Genomic DNA, 13,312 nt, shown 5'->3' with positions numbered 1-13,312 from the left:
CAGAGCAAATGGAACATTCATATCTTTTCAGTAAGAGTATAAATTGGTATAAGTACTTGGGAAATTGGCAATATCTACTTAAGTATGCATACCCCATGCCCAACAATTTCATTCCTAGGTATATTTCAACAGAAATGCATACATACACTCACCAGAAGAAAGGCATGAGAATGCTCATCGCAATATTACTCATAATAGTCAAAAGCTGAAAATTACTCAAGTATCCATCAACAGTAGAATGGGTAAATAAATTGTGGTAAATTCATACAATGAAATACTTCCCAGGAATAAGACTAAACAATCTGCAACTATAAGTGACAACATGGATGAATTTCATCAACAAAATGTTGAATAAAAGATGCCAGGTACAGAAGAGGATGCATGGGATGATTTTACTTACATAAAGTTTTAAAGCAGGAAAAAGCAATCTTATGGTGTTAGAAGTAAAGACAGTGGTTCCCCAACCCAACTGCTCATCAATGACAGACTGAATAAAGAAAATGTGGTACATATACACCATGAAATACTATGCAGCCATAAAAATGGGTGAGTTCATGTCCTTTTCAGGGACATGGATGAAGCTGGAAATCATCATTCTCAGCAAACTAACACAGGAACAGAAAACCAAACACTGCATGTTCTGAACACATGGACACAGGGAGGGGAACATCACACACCAGGGCCTGTTGCGGTGTGGGGAGCTAGGGGAGGGATAGCATTAGGAGAAATACCCAATGTAGATGACGGGTTGATGGGTGCAGCAAACCACCATGGCACGTGTATACCTATGTAACAAACCTGCACGTTCTGCACATGTATTCTAGAACTTAAAGTATAATAATAATAAAGGATGAGGTAGCATGGAAGGCGGTAGCATGGAAGGGGCATGAGTGGGTGTCTGAGATGCTGGTCATATCTTATGTATTGATCTGGCATTGGTGACATGAGTATCATCTTTTATGTAAAACCACTGAGTTATACAATATACGTTATATTTGAATAACCTACATACAACTTGCATAAAAAATAAGACTTTTTTTTTTTTTTTGAGATGGAGTTTCACTCTTGTTGCCCAGGCTGGAGTGCAATGGTGCAATCTCGGCTCACTGCAACCTCCAACTACTGGGTTCAAGCGATTCTCCTGCCTCAGCCTCCTGAGTAGCTGGGATTACAGGCATGCACTACCATGACCAGATAATTTTTGTATTTTTAGTAGATACAGGGTTTCAACATGTTGGTCAGGCTGGCCTTGAACTCCTGACCTCAGGTGATCCATCCGCCTCGGCCTCCCAAAGTGTTGGGATTACAGGCATGAGCCACCACACCAGGCCAAAAATAAGACTTTATGTTTTAATAAGGGTACCCTGATTGCTGTGTGGAGAATGAATTGACAAAGGCAGGAGTTGATGTAGGTAAGCAATTGGAAGGTGATTCCTGGAGAGAGGAACCTCTTGAGATTAGATTGACGCTGTGGAGCAACAGAGGAGTGGACAGACTTGAGAGACTCTTGGAAGGTAAAAATCAATAAAACTTGCCATTGACCGGGCACGGTGGCTCACGCCTGTAGTCCCAGCACTTTGGGAGGTCAAAGCAGGTGGATTGTTTGAGGTCAGGAGTTCGAGACCAGCCTGACCAACATGGTGAAGCCCAGTCTCTACTAAAAATACAAAAATTAGCCAGGCATGGTGGTGCACACCTGTAATCCCAGCTACTTGGGAGGCTGAGGCAGGAGAATTGCTTGAAGCCAGGAGGTAGCAGTAGCAATGAGCCAAGATCATGCCATTGTACTCTAGCCTGGGGCACAGAGTGATAATCCACCTCACACAAAAAATTAAAAATTAAAAAACTTAAAGCTTGCTATTGGCCTGAATGGGAGTTAAGAGAAAAGGAAGAACAAAGTAGACTACTAGATCTGGGGCCTGGGCTACTGAGTGGTGGTGTTATTATTTGAGACGGGAAAGTCTAGGGAAGAATCAAGCTTGGGTGAAAATCTACAGTTCAGGACTCAAGGCTTCCCATCACGTCTATTGGTGCAAGGCTGATTTTAGAGGAAATGGAGAAAATCAAAATGACTCAGGACACCTATAGCTTTGCCAGCTTTGACAAGGACTCTCTGGACAAAAAGAGGGAACATTCACATTCAAAAGAATTTTCTTCCCAGGATTTCACAGTCTCTCCTCCAACTCTTCTCCACTCCTTTAGCTCTGGATCTGACAAGCAAACTCCTGCCACCAGAAAAGTGATGAGTATGTCCTTGCATTCCTCTCTCTTGGCCAGAAAGTGGAAAATTCCCATGTCTTCTTTTTAGGTCAGGGAGTGTTGCAATTAAAGAAAAGAATTTTCCTAGGATAAGAAGGAAAGGAAACAAAAGTACCAGCCAGAGAACACAAAGTGGACGGAAAACGAAGAGTGTTTTCTGAGCTGCCCAGGTTCTGACCCAAACAACACAATGTTGAAAGAGCTGAGATGCTGGAGCTGCAGGGTGCAGGTGGGGGTGTCCGGGGCAAGGCAGGAGAGGGCATCGGGGATCCTATATTATATGGTAGGCATGGTAGGCTCTGCAGAGGATTCTCGCACTCAAGCTTATAGTCATTGAACACCTTTGAATAGCGCAGTGTGGTTTGCATTTCAGAAGGATCCTTATGGTAGGACTGTGGGGGGTGAGGAAAAGAGGTAAAAATTGGAGTTGGGAGATGTAGTTAAGAGGCTGTGACCACAGTCTGGACAAGCGAAGGCAAGGACTTGAACTAAGGTCCTGGAGGCAAGAAGGAATGAAAGAAAGACCTGGTGCCAAGAATGATTTGGGAGGTCAGTCTGGAGATTTCCCAGTTTAGGGAACTGGGCAGATTCTGAAGGGGCGGGGGATGGGTTAGTCAAGGACAATGTCCAGGCTGAAGGGACCCTTGGAACTGTGACATCAACAACTGAGATAATACAGGACAAGAAGGAGGTTTACAGGAGCTTGAATAGGATTTGTTGACTCCTGTGATCTGGTGAGAACCTAAATCCTGTCCCTCAAAAGTCGTCATTGTTCTGGTCAATCGATGCCCCACCCAGGCACTCAGTCACTGGTTCCATGCATTTGTTCATATGCTAATTTGTTCATAAACTTCTGGGAAATTACTTTCTATTTCTTATCTCCTCGCTGTTTCTTCCTGGTCACCAAGTACTCAGCCTTGCATGTAGAAGGTACTGTATCCAAATGACCTTTTGAATTTAGTGGCATTTATACAGTGTGAACCATGAGGCTAGGAAAAAGACACAGGAGACCAGTCGTGGTGGCTCACGCCTATAATCCCAGCACTTTGGGAAGTGGAGGCTGGTAGACTGCTTGAGCTCAGGAGCTAGAGACCAGCCTGGGCAACATGGCCAGACCCCATGTCTACAAAAAATACAAAAATTAGCCAGGTGTAATGGCACACGCCTGTGGTCCCACCTACCCAAGAGGCTGAGGTTGGAGGATTGCTTGAGCCCGGGGGTTGAAGCTGCAGTAAACTGTGATTATGCCACTGCACTCCAGCCTGGGTGACAGAGCGAGACCTGTCTCAAAAAGAAAAAAAAAAATAAAAAGACAAAGGAACACTAAAGCCCACCCAATTTAGATGAAAGGACAAAAAGAATGTTTTCCTTTGAGTTCTTTGGTTAGCAACTCTGTCCCCATTATGTGCACATAAATTATTTCAAATGGCAAAGAGCACAATGATGTTTGAAATATCATTGCTGGGAGCCAGGAGGGTCCCTGTTCTTTCCTTATCTGAGTAGCTTGAGTAAATCAGTGACCTCTCCTACTCAGTTTCTTTTTATTTTTTTCTTTTTCTTTCTTTTTTTTCTTTTGGAGACAGAGTCTTGCTCCATCACCAGGCTGGAGTGCTCTCTGGGCTCACTGCAACCTCTGCCTCCCAGGTTCAAGTGATTCTCATGCCTCAGTCTCTTGAGTAGCTAGGATTACAGGTGTGCACCACCATGCCTGGCTAATTTTTTTTAAAAATTTTTAGTAGAGATAGAGTTTCACCATGTTGGCCAGGCTGGTCTTGAACTCCTGGCTTTAAGTGATCTGCCCACCTCAGCCTCCCAAAGTACTGGGACCACAGGCATGAGCCAGTATGCCTGGCCTTCTACTCAGTTTCTGTGTGCAAATGGTGATAAATCGCTGCCCTTTCTTTCTGTGGCTGTGAGGATCATCAAATAAGCTCATATATTCAGATATGCTTTGGAAGGAGTAAAATGGCATTGGAAATACCGGGCCATATAAAATGGAAAAGCAAAACTAAACTGAAAGGAAATGACCTGTATACTTCTATTGGTCCATCGGGATTTTGGAAGTACCAGGGTAATTGAAATATTTATTTTTCATTCAACTTTCAGGTAAAATGTAGACCCAGTGGGTGTTTATCCTCTAGGTGGTGTGTGTGATTGCACGTGTGACACAAGGATGAGGTACTTGTCACACAGCTTTAGAATGAAACTTGAAAAGGTTACAGAGAGGGCTGTGAATTTTAACCTGTGCTCCAAGATGGAGTACTAAGCAGCACCTATCAGAAAAGCTCTTCCTTTGTCCTCCAGGTGGGGTGAAAAGGGAACTCTTGAATCTCCAATCCCACTTTCTCAGGTTCTATTAGTGGCTTTAGTGAAAGCAAACAGGACTCAGACAGGCAGATAAGATAACCACTATCTGAAGTGTGAGCCTGCAGTTTTAAATTGCCTACTATTTGGAAATACTTTCAGTCTCATTTGGATGCTAAGGGCAAAACTTAAATCTATCACACATAGCCCTAGACGACTTGTTTATTAAATGTGCAGAATAAATATTTGATGCAAACTTCTATGGCAATAAACCAGGTTCATGGGTGGGTATTAGGTTAAACCAAACGAATCGCTGACATTCAAGGGATTTTTGGCTGCAACAGTTACATAGGCCAGAACTGCCTAATCTAATCCAGATTCTGTCACTGGCAAATTCGAATCACCCACAGGAATCTTTGACAGAATTTATATTAGTCATTCCTTACTTTTTGTGTATGTGATAGTCTGGTATGTCTCTAATTGTCTCAAAGAGTATTGAAGTATACGTTAAATCAAGTTTACTTTCATATATCTTTACAAATAAAAATATGTCATTGCACTCTTATTTAGTACAATATGTGTTAATGTTAGAGAATAAACACAAATCTTGGAAATCATCATGATCATGCCTGAATTTGACCAGAATAGAGGCAAGCATTAAATCTGAATTAGCAATATCGTGTGTGTGTGTGTGTGTGTGTGTGTGTGTGTGTGTGTGTGTGTGTGCGGGTGGCTGTAGCAACATAACCACAAATACATGAATCTTGTAGTTGGATAAATCATTTTGATTCAGCCAACCTTTATTTTCTCAAGTGAACAAAATGCGGCTTTCCACAATAACATCAAGTTTTTCACAGGGCTGCCATAAGATAGTATTTGATAATAAATATTTTCTATAATGAATGCTTGTTTTAGAATGTTGCTTTTATGGAAAAACCTCAGAAAGTTAAATCTTCTAATTCCACAATGAAGTCTAGTCTGTCAAAATACTGTTTTTGTGATAATAAAGGCAAAACCTACTATGCTATTTCTTACCAGCAGCCAAGTTTTTTTTTTTTTTTTTTTTTTTTTTTAATGTTTGAGAATTTCAGCAGTTGATGCAAAGTGGACATTATGAGCCACGGATCTATGTTACAGGAGTCAATTTTAGACATTTAATTTGAGTGGAATTTAAGTTTAGCTCCTCCCTTACCTCTTTGAAGTTGCTGGGGCCCTGTTGCATTTTAAATCTACTCAAAAGTGTCTATAGGAGCAAGACCCGCTGGTCGCAGCCACTGATGGAGTTCACCGCCAACCCTCTCCCCACTCCTGTCCCTATGCCTTTGTTCATGCAGTTCCCTCTAGAAGAAACACACCTCTGGTCGTTTTTCTCTCTCTTTCTCTCTTTTCTCTTTCTTTTTTTTTCTTTTTTTTTTTTTTTTTTTTTTTTGAGACAGAGTCTCACTCTGTCGCCCAGTCTGGAGTGCACTGAAAAGATCTCGGCTCACTGCAACTTTCATCTCCCAGGTTCAAACGATTCTTGTGCCTCAACCTCCCGAGTAGCTGGGACTACAGGCATGTGACACCACGCCCGGCTAATTTTTATATATTTAGTAGAGACAGGGTTTTTCCATGTTGGCCAGGGTGGTCTCGAACTCCTAGCCTCAAGTGATTCGCCTGCCTCGGCCTCCCAGAGTGGTGGGAATACAGACGTGAGCCACCGCGCCCGGCCCGTTCTTTTTTTTGAGACCGAGTCTCTCTCTGTCGCCAGGCTGGAATGCTGTGGCTCGATCTTGGCTCACGGCAACCTCTGATTCTCTGGTTCAAGCGATTCTCCTGCCTCAGCTTCCCGAGTAGCTGGGATTACAGGCACGCGCCAGCACGTCCAGCTAATTTTTGTATTTTTAATAGAGACGAGGTTTCACCATGTTGGCCAGGATGGTCTCTAACTTCTGATCTCGTGGTCCTCCCGCCTCGGCCTCGCAAAGTGCTGGGGTAACAGGCGTGAGCCACCGCGCCAGGCCCGGTTCTTCTTACTCTTAAAGGCGACTCAGACAGCAGCCCAAGAAGCCCCCCGCCCCGCCCCCCAAACCTCTTAGTTTGCGTAGAGCGCCCCGATTCCGTGTGGTCATGGCTTTATATTTGTCCCTCTTCCAGTTGAAATAACTTGTGCGCCTATTAGGGCCTGGCCCGCGGTGGAATGGTAGCGGCTGCAGCTGGAATCGCATCACCTCCTCCTCCCCTCCCCCAGCACTGACACACGAGCCCCAGTGTCCTGAGGATGACTCCAAACAGCGTCGGGACTTCAAGTGGAACCTCAGGCTTGTTGAAGAGTGGCCTGGAACTGCACCAGATTTCAGGGGTGCCTGGGGAGGCTTAGAGATGGGAGACGCCCTGACTTGGTTCCTTTCCAGAACATTTGGGAACACTTGGCTTGGTTTCAGGCACCAAATGAGGACTCGCCCACGGTGGACTTAGTTCTGAGGTGGCCTCTTGCTCCCTCTAGTGGTTTAGAAATCACAGCCCTGCAGGCGGGTCAAAAACGGGTCCGGTTTTTCTCCGAGGAGGAATTCTCATTAACCATTTAGACATCTACTGTGCAGTGAAGTCAATTCGTGAATACGTTTCTGAGCAATCCAATAATTAACCAAATGCACACACAATAAGGACTTTGGACCGTCTTGTGGGATCCTTGGAGGACCTTGGGTTCATTTTATAATGCAAACCTAACATGCTGTTAAGTACCCAAGGGATAATTGAAAATATGTTTTAATCAAAGCCAATCACCCTGTCATTGTCAGCCTGTGAAACATTAGCTCATGGAGCGGGATGACAGCACGCAGTTCGCTTATCGCTCCAAGATAACTCTACCAGGATGACAGAGAAGCATCAGATTTGGAGATGTCACTAGTCTGGAGTCTTAGTTACATTCAAATTTCATGATAGTCTATCCTTGGGGAACTGAATTGTCTCTTTTGAACATAGACAATTTCCTAGTTGAGTGAGTTCAGTCATTTTGTGATTCAATATCAGATCATTACAGTTCCTTTGGGACATAAAAACTATCGTTTCTAGAGACAGAGGAGTGTACTTTGCTATGTATGTTCCTGCCCTATACATACACTTCTTATGCGACATATATTTTCTGAATGACTTAAAAATAATAGCTGAATGTGGCATCTTTCTTCAGAATTGCACGAAGCTTTAAATATCACCTACTGTGGGGTGCAGTGGCGCATGCCTGTAATCCCAGCACTGGGGAGGTTGTAGTGGGAGAATTAGGCTTGATTTTCAGAGTTTGAAACCAGCCTGGGCAACATAGGGAGACACTGTCTCAATTATAAATAAATAAATATCACCTCCTCCGGGAAGATTTCCTGAGGCACCAGACCAGCCTGGGCTTCCCACAGTGATGATGGCCTCCCACAGCACTGGCTGACCACAGAGCACTGGTCATGCCTGCCATTTAATCAGGGCCTGGTTTGTTTTCCGTCTGTCTCCTCTGTCCAAAGCTGAGCTCCATGGTTGTTGGTCCATGACAGCATCTCAGAGTCTAGCACAGTGCCTGGTATAGGAGGTGCTGAATAAATATTTATCAACTGATACAATCTGGTGGGGGGGTAAATGCTAAGGAGACAGACTGCAGAGGAGAGCTGGTACTGATTTTTTTTTTTTTTTTTTTTTTTTTGAGACAGAGTCTCACTCTGTCATCCAGGCTAGAGTGCAGTGGTGCCATCTCGGCTCACTGCAACCTCTGCTTCCCAGGCTCAAGTGATTCTCCTGCCTCAGGCTCCCAAATTGCTGGGATTGCAGGGGGCCACCACACCTGGCTAATTTTTGTATTTTTAGTAGAGATGGGTTTCACCATGTTGACCAGGCTGGTCTCGAACTCCTGACCTCAGGTAATCCACCTGCCTCAGCCTCCCAAAGTACTAGGATTACAGGCGTGAGCCACCTTGCCTGGCCTGATTCTTAGGGCTGTGAGGGAACCCTTCATTCAAATTATGAGCAGAAAAAAATACCTGATTAAAGGCTCAGGATAGTGAGGTGCAGGGCTGAGATTAGCACCCAGGTGGCCAGTGCACATCTGCAACCACAGTGCAGTGAGAGAAACCCAGAATTCTCCCACTCAACTCCCAAGTCAAGCAGGAATCACCATCCCCTGGCTCGTGGAGCTGCATTTCTTTGCCAAGGGCCTGACGGAAACTGTCCTAAGCTCTGGGGGATGGTTTACCAGCAGGACTGTCCTATTATCTTAACATGTGTGGGATGTTTACCTTTCCAAAGGCATTTTTTTTTTTTTAAACAGACTGGAGTGCAGTGACATGATCTCAGCTCACTGCAACCTCAGCCTCCTGGGCTCAAGAGATCCTCCTGCCTCAGCCTCCCGGGTAGCAGAGATGGCAGGTACATGCCACCACACCCAGCTAATTTCTCTACTTGTAGGTGAAATGGGGGTTTCATCATGTTGGCCAGGCTGGTCTTGAACTCTTGACCTCAAGTGAGCCACCCTCCTTGGCCTCCTAAAGTACTGGGATTACAGGTGTGAGCCACTGTGCCTGGCCTCTAAAGGCATATTTTTAAAGCACTGAAAATTAAACAATAACATAAATACCTGGAAGCTCTGGAGGCAGCAAAGACAGAGGCCAAAAGTGTGCCAACTGTACGAATAGAATAAAGAGTAAGGGTAAGACTATAAAGAGGAATGAAAATATGAGGCCAGGCGAAAAGATAGGGAAAAGAGAATGAATGTGTTCCTTCTTGTGTCCTTCAGCTTTCCTTCGGTATCACTGACTATCCGAAGAGAAATGTAGTTAAACAGGCAGCATGTATGAATTGAATGCTGGGAAAGAAACACATACTTCTAAAATCCCACAGGAAAATTATAAATGTGAGCAGGTCAGCAGGGAGGCACCCAGCCTTGGTAGGCCTCCTGGGATGTCATGTAGCTGAGTGTGTGTTTTCAGCCCTGCTATATCCCAGGTTTCATTTTTGAGTGAGGGTGATTGTATTTGGAGTTAGAATGAGTAAACCCTTTTTGACTTTATTAGGTAGGATTGTTAAGGTTGGCTGTAAATAATAGAAAAAAAATCAAAATAAGTGGCTTAACGAGAGAGAAGGTAGAATTTTAGGCCAGGCACTGGCCTACATTTGTGGTTCATGCCTGTTATCCAAGCACTTTGGGAGGCCAATGCAGGAGACCAGGAGGTCGAGGCTGCAGTGAACCATGATTTCACCAAGGCACTCCAGCCTAGGCAACAGAGTGAAACCTGGTCTCAAAAAAAAAAAAAAAAAAAAAGAGGCGGGGGGCAGGCGCTCACACCTGTAATCCCAGCACTTTGAGAGGCCAAGGCGGGTGGATCACCTGAGGTCGGGTGTTCGAGACCAGCCTGACCAATGTGGAGAAACCCCATCTCTACTAAAAATACAAAAAAAAAAATTAGCCGGGCATGGTGATGCATGCCTGTAATCCCAGCTACTCGGGAGGCTGAGGCAGGAGACTCGCTTGAACCCAGAAGGCGGAGGTTGCAGTGAGCCAGATTGCGCCATTGCACTCCAGCCTGGGCGACAAGAGCAAAACTCCATCTCAAAAAAAAAAGAGAGACAATTTTCTCTCTGCTCGCGTGGCTGACTTGCAAGGGCGCCGCAGAAAGACAAGAAGCCCAAGAAGTCAACCTGGAAGTTTAATTTGGACCTTACTCATCCAGTAGAAGATGGAATTTTTGATTCTGGAAATTTTGAACAATTTCTACGGGAGAAGGTTAAAGTCAATGACAAAACTGGATATCTTGGGAATGTTGTTCACACTGAATGCTTCAATAAAATCACATTCTTTCTCAGAAACAGTTCTCTAAAAGGTGTTTGAAATACCTTACCAAGAAATACCTTAAGAAGAGCAATCTTCATGATTGGCTTTGAGTGGTTGCATCTGACAGGAGACTTATGAACTTCATTACTTCCAGGTTAGTCAAGAAGATGAATCAGAGTTGGAGGACTAGGCAAAGGCTTCCCTTGTAGGGCTTTGCTTATTAACAAAATAAATGAAGTATATGTGAGAAATACCAAGAAATTGGCTTTTAGTTTATCACTGAATAAAAAAAATTGCACTCTTTTAAAAAAAGAGACAATTTTCTTTCTGCTACATTTTCAAGAAGAGGAGAAGATTATCAGGCTTTTGTTGGGGCCTTAAGGGTGAGGGATCTTCCTACTTGGATAGTACCACAGTGCAACAGTTTCCCTTTTTCAAGGTGGCCTCATAGTCTAAGTGGCTTGCTGAGGGGGGGCCCCCCCCCCCCCCCCTCCACTCACACACTGGCTTTCTATTCAGCACCAAAAAGACCAGACTGAGAAGGATGCATCCGTTTATTTTAAAGGCGCTTTTTAGCAGTTGTTCTCACAACTCGTGCTTACGTCCTGTTGGCTGGAACTTTTCTTCATGACACATTGACCTGCAAAAAAGTTGGTGAAAGGAAAGCTTCTGTTCCGGGGCGGGGGGCGGGAGTGGGGTGGGGAATAAACTGAAATTAAAAATCAAGGACTCTATTACTGAGAAGGAAAGGAGAATGATTATTGGAGGACAATATGCAATATGCAGTCTTCATCACTGGAATCGAACATATATTTTTTTGTTCCTGAAAATGAGTCCTGCCTCACTCTCTCCAGGGCATGGTGAGGGTTGGGAGTGGTAGCTGGTAGAAAGCTAGTGTCCTTAAGACAAAGATTGGCTTTAATCCTGCTTTGGGTTTTTGGGTGATCTGAAATCCAAATGTGGACACAAATGTCTATTTCTGTGTTTGTCTTTGAGACAGGGTCTCACTCTGTCATCCAGGCTGGAGTGCAGTGGCGCTATCTTGGCTCACTGCAGCCTTGACCTCCTGGGCTTGGGTGATTCTCCCACCTCAGCCACCCAGGTAGCTGGGACTACAGGTGCCCATAACCATGCCCAGCTAATTTTTTGTATTTTTAGTAGAGATGGGGTTTCACTATGTCACCCAGGCTGGTCTCGAATGCCTGGACTCAAGCAATCCACTCGCCTCAGCCTCCCAGAGTGCTGGGATTACAGGCATGAGCCACCGCACCCGGCCAAAAGTCTATTTAAGAGCACAAATGAGGGAAAAATAATCTAGCTTTGCCAATTATATTATCACTAAAGCTCTTACGTTGTTGTAAAAAGTCACCAGACATGTTGTATAATGTCACTTCTTCCTTCCTTCCTTTTTCTTTTTTTCTTCTTTCCTCCCTCCCTCTCTCCCTCCCTCCTTCCCTCCTTCTCTCTCTCTCTCTCTCTTTCTCCTCCCCCCACCTTTAGAGACAGGGTCTTACTCTGTCACCCAGAGCTGGAGTGCAGTGGTGTGATCATAGCTTACTGCAGCCTTGAACTCCTGGGCTTAAGCCTCCTCCCACTTCAGCTTCCCAAATAATGTTGAATTTAGATGATAAGTTTACACAAGTCTTTAAATTCAACCAACTCTCATCCTGTGGATTCAGAGACAACAGCTGACTATCCAGGAGATAAAGATTCCTTGCTGTTCCTTTTCACTATCTTCTTTGCTTATTGGAAAATGCTGGAGTTACCCTAAATTCTGTCCTGTTTTTTTTTTCCTCTCTCATTTTAATGCTTCTTGAGTTTTTTCCAATTTGTCATGTTTAAAAGTGGACTCATCCTTTCTTTTCTTTTCTTTTCTTTTTTTTTTTGAGACGAAGTTTTGCTTTTATTGCCCAGGCTGGAGTGCAATGGCGCGATTTTGGCTCACCGCAACCTCCGCCTCCCGGGTTCAAGATATTCTCCTGCCTCAGCCTCCCAAGTAACTGGGATTACAGGCTACTGGCTGATTTTGTATTTTTAGTAGAGACGGGGTTTCTCCATGTTGGTCAGGCTGGTCCAACTCCCGACCTCAGGTGATCCGCCTGCCTTGGTCTCCCAAAGTGCTGGGATTACAGGCGTGAGCCACCATGCCCGGCCGATCCTTTCCTTTCTAACCCTGTTCCTGGTTGTCCCCTACTGAGTAGACAGCACCATCCATGGCCTCAGCCAGGTACCCTACTCTCCCTCACAGTTCACATTTAGCCAGTGAGTGTTAGGCTTTCTACTTCTTTCTCTCTAATTCACTTTTCACTTTCTCCAAACTTCCTGCCATCTGCCAGGAACAGGGAAGCATCCTCTCTTGCTCAATTATAGCAGGAGCCTCCCTATCTCCTCAGATCATCCAGGCTGATCTTGCTAAAAGTTCAGCTCTGCTCCTGTCTTGCCCCTCTTTAAACCAGATTCTTCCATAGAATTAAGCCCAGGTTCTTTTGTCAATTGTTTTCCTTTTTATTAATTAATTAATTATTATTATTATTTTTGAGATTGAGTCTCGCTCTGTTGCCCAGGCTGGAGTGCAGTGGTGCGATCTCGGCTCACCGCAGCCTCTGCCTCCTGGATTCAAGTGATTCTCCTCCCTCAGCCTCCTGAGTAGCTGGGACTATGGGCACACGCCACCATGCCCGACGAATTTTTGTATTTTTAGTAAAGACCGGGTTTCACTGTTGGCCAGGCTGGTCTCGAACTCCTGACCTCGTGATCTCCCCACCTCAGACTCCCAAAGTGCTGGGATTACAGGTGTGAGCCACCATGCCCAGCCTTATTAATTTATTTTTTAGAGATGGTGTCTTGCTCTGTCTCCCAGGCTGGAGCGCAGTGGTGTGATCATAGCTTACCTCAGCCTCGAACTCTTGGGCTTATGCAATCTTCCTGCCTCAGCCTCTGGACCAGCTGGGAATACAGGCG

At 44.7% G+C, this 13,312-nt stretch overlaps 1 pseudogene; it reads left to right on the top strand.

Annotated features, from left to right (window-relative positions):
• The first annotated feature begins 2,053 nt into the window (after positions 1-2,053).
• On the top strand, positions 2,054-10,541 carry LOC108533753 (60S ribosomal protein L22-like 1; annotated as a pseudogene).
• Positions 10,542-13,312: the final 2,771 nt, after the last annotated feature.

Source organism: Rhinopithecus bieti, unplaced genomic scaffold (genome assembly GCF_001698545.2).
Source record: "Rhinopithecus bieti isolate Rb0 unplaced genomic scaffold, ASM169854v2 scaffold_11842, whole genome shotgun sequence".
In the NCBI taxonomy this organism is placed as follows: domain Eukaryota; kingdom Metazoa; phylum Chordata; class Mammalia; order Primates; family Cercopithecidae; genus Rhinopithecus; species Rhinopithecus bieti.
Note: the sequence above shows the minus strand (reverse complement) of the source record. Positions and strands in the feature narration are given on the sequence as shown.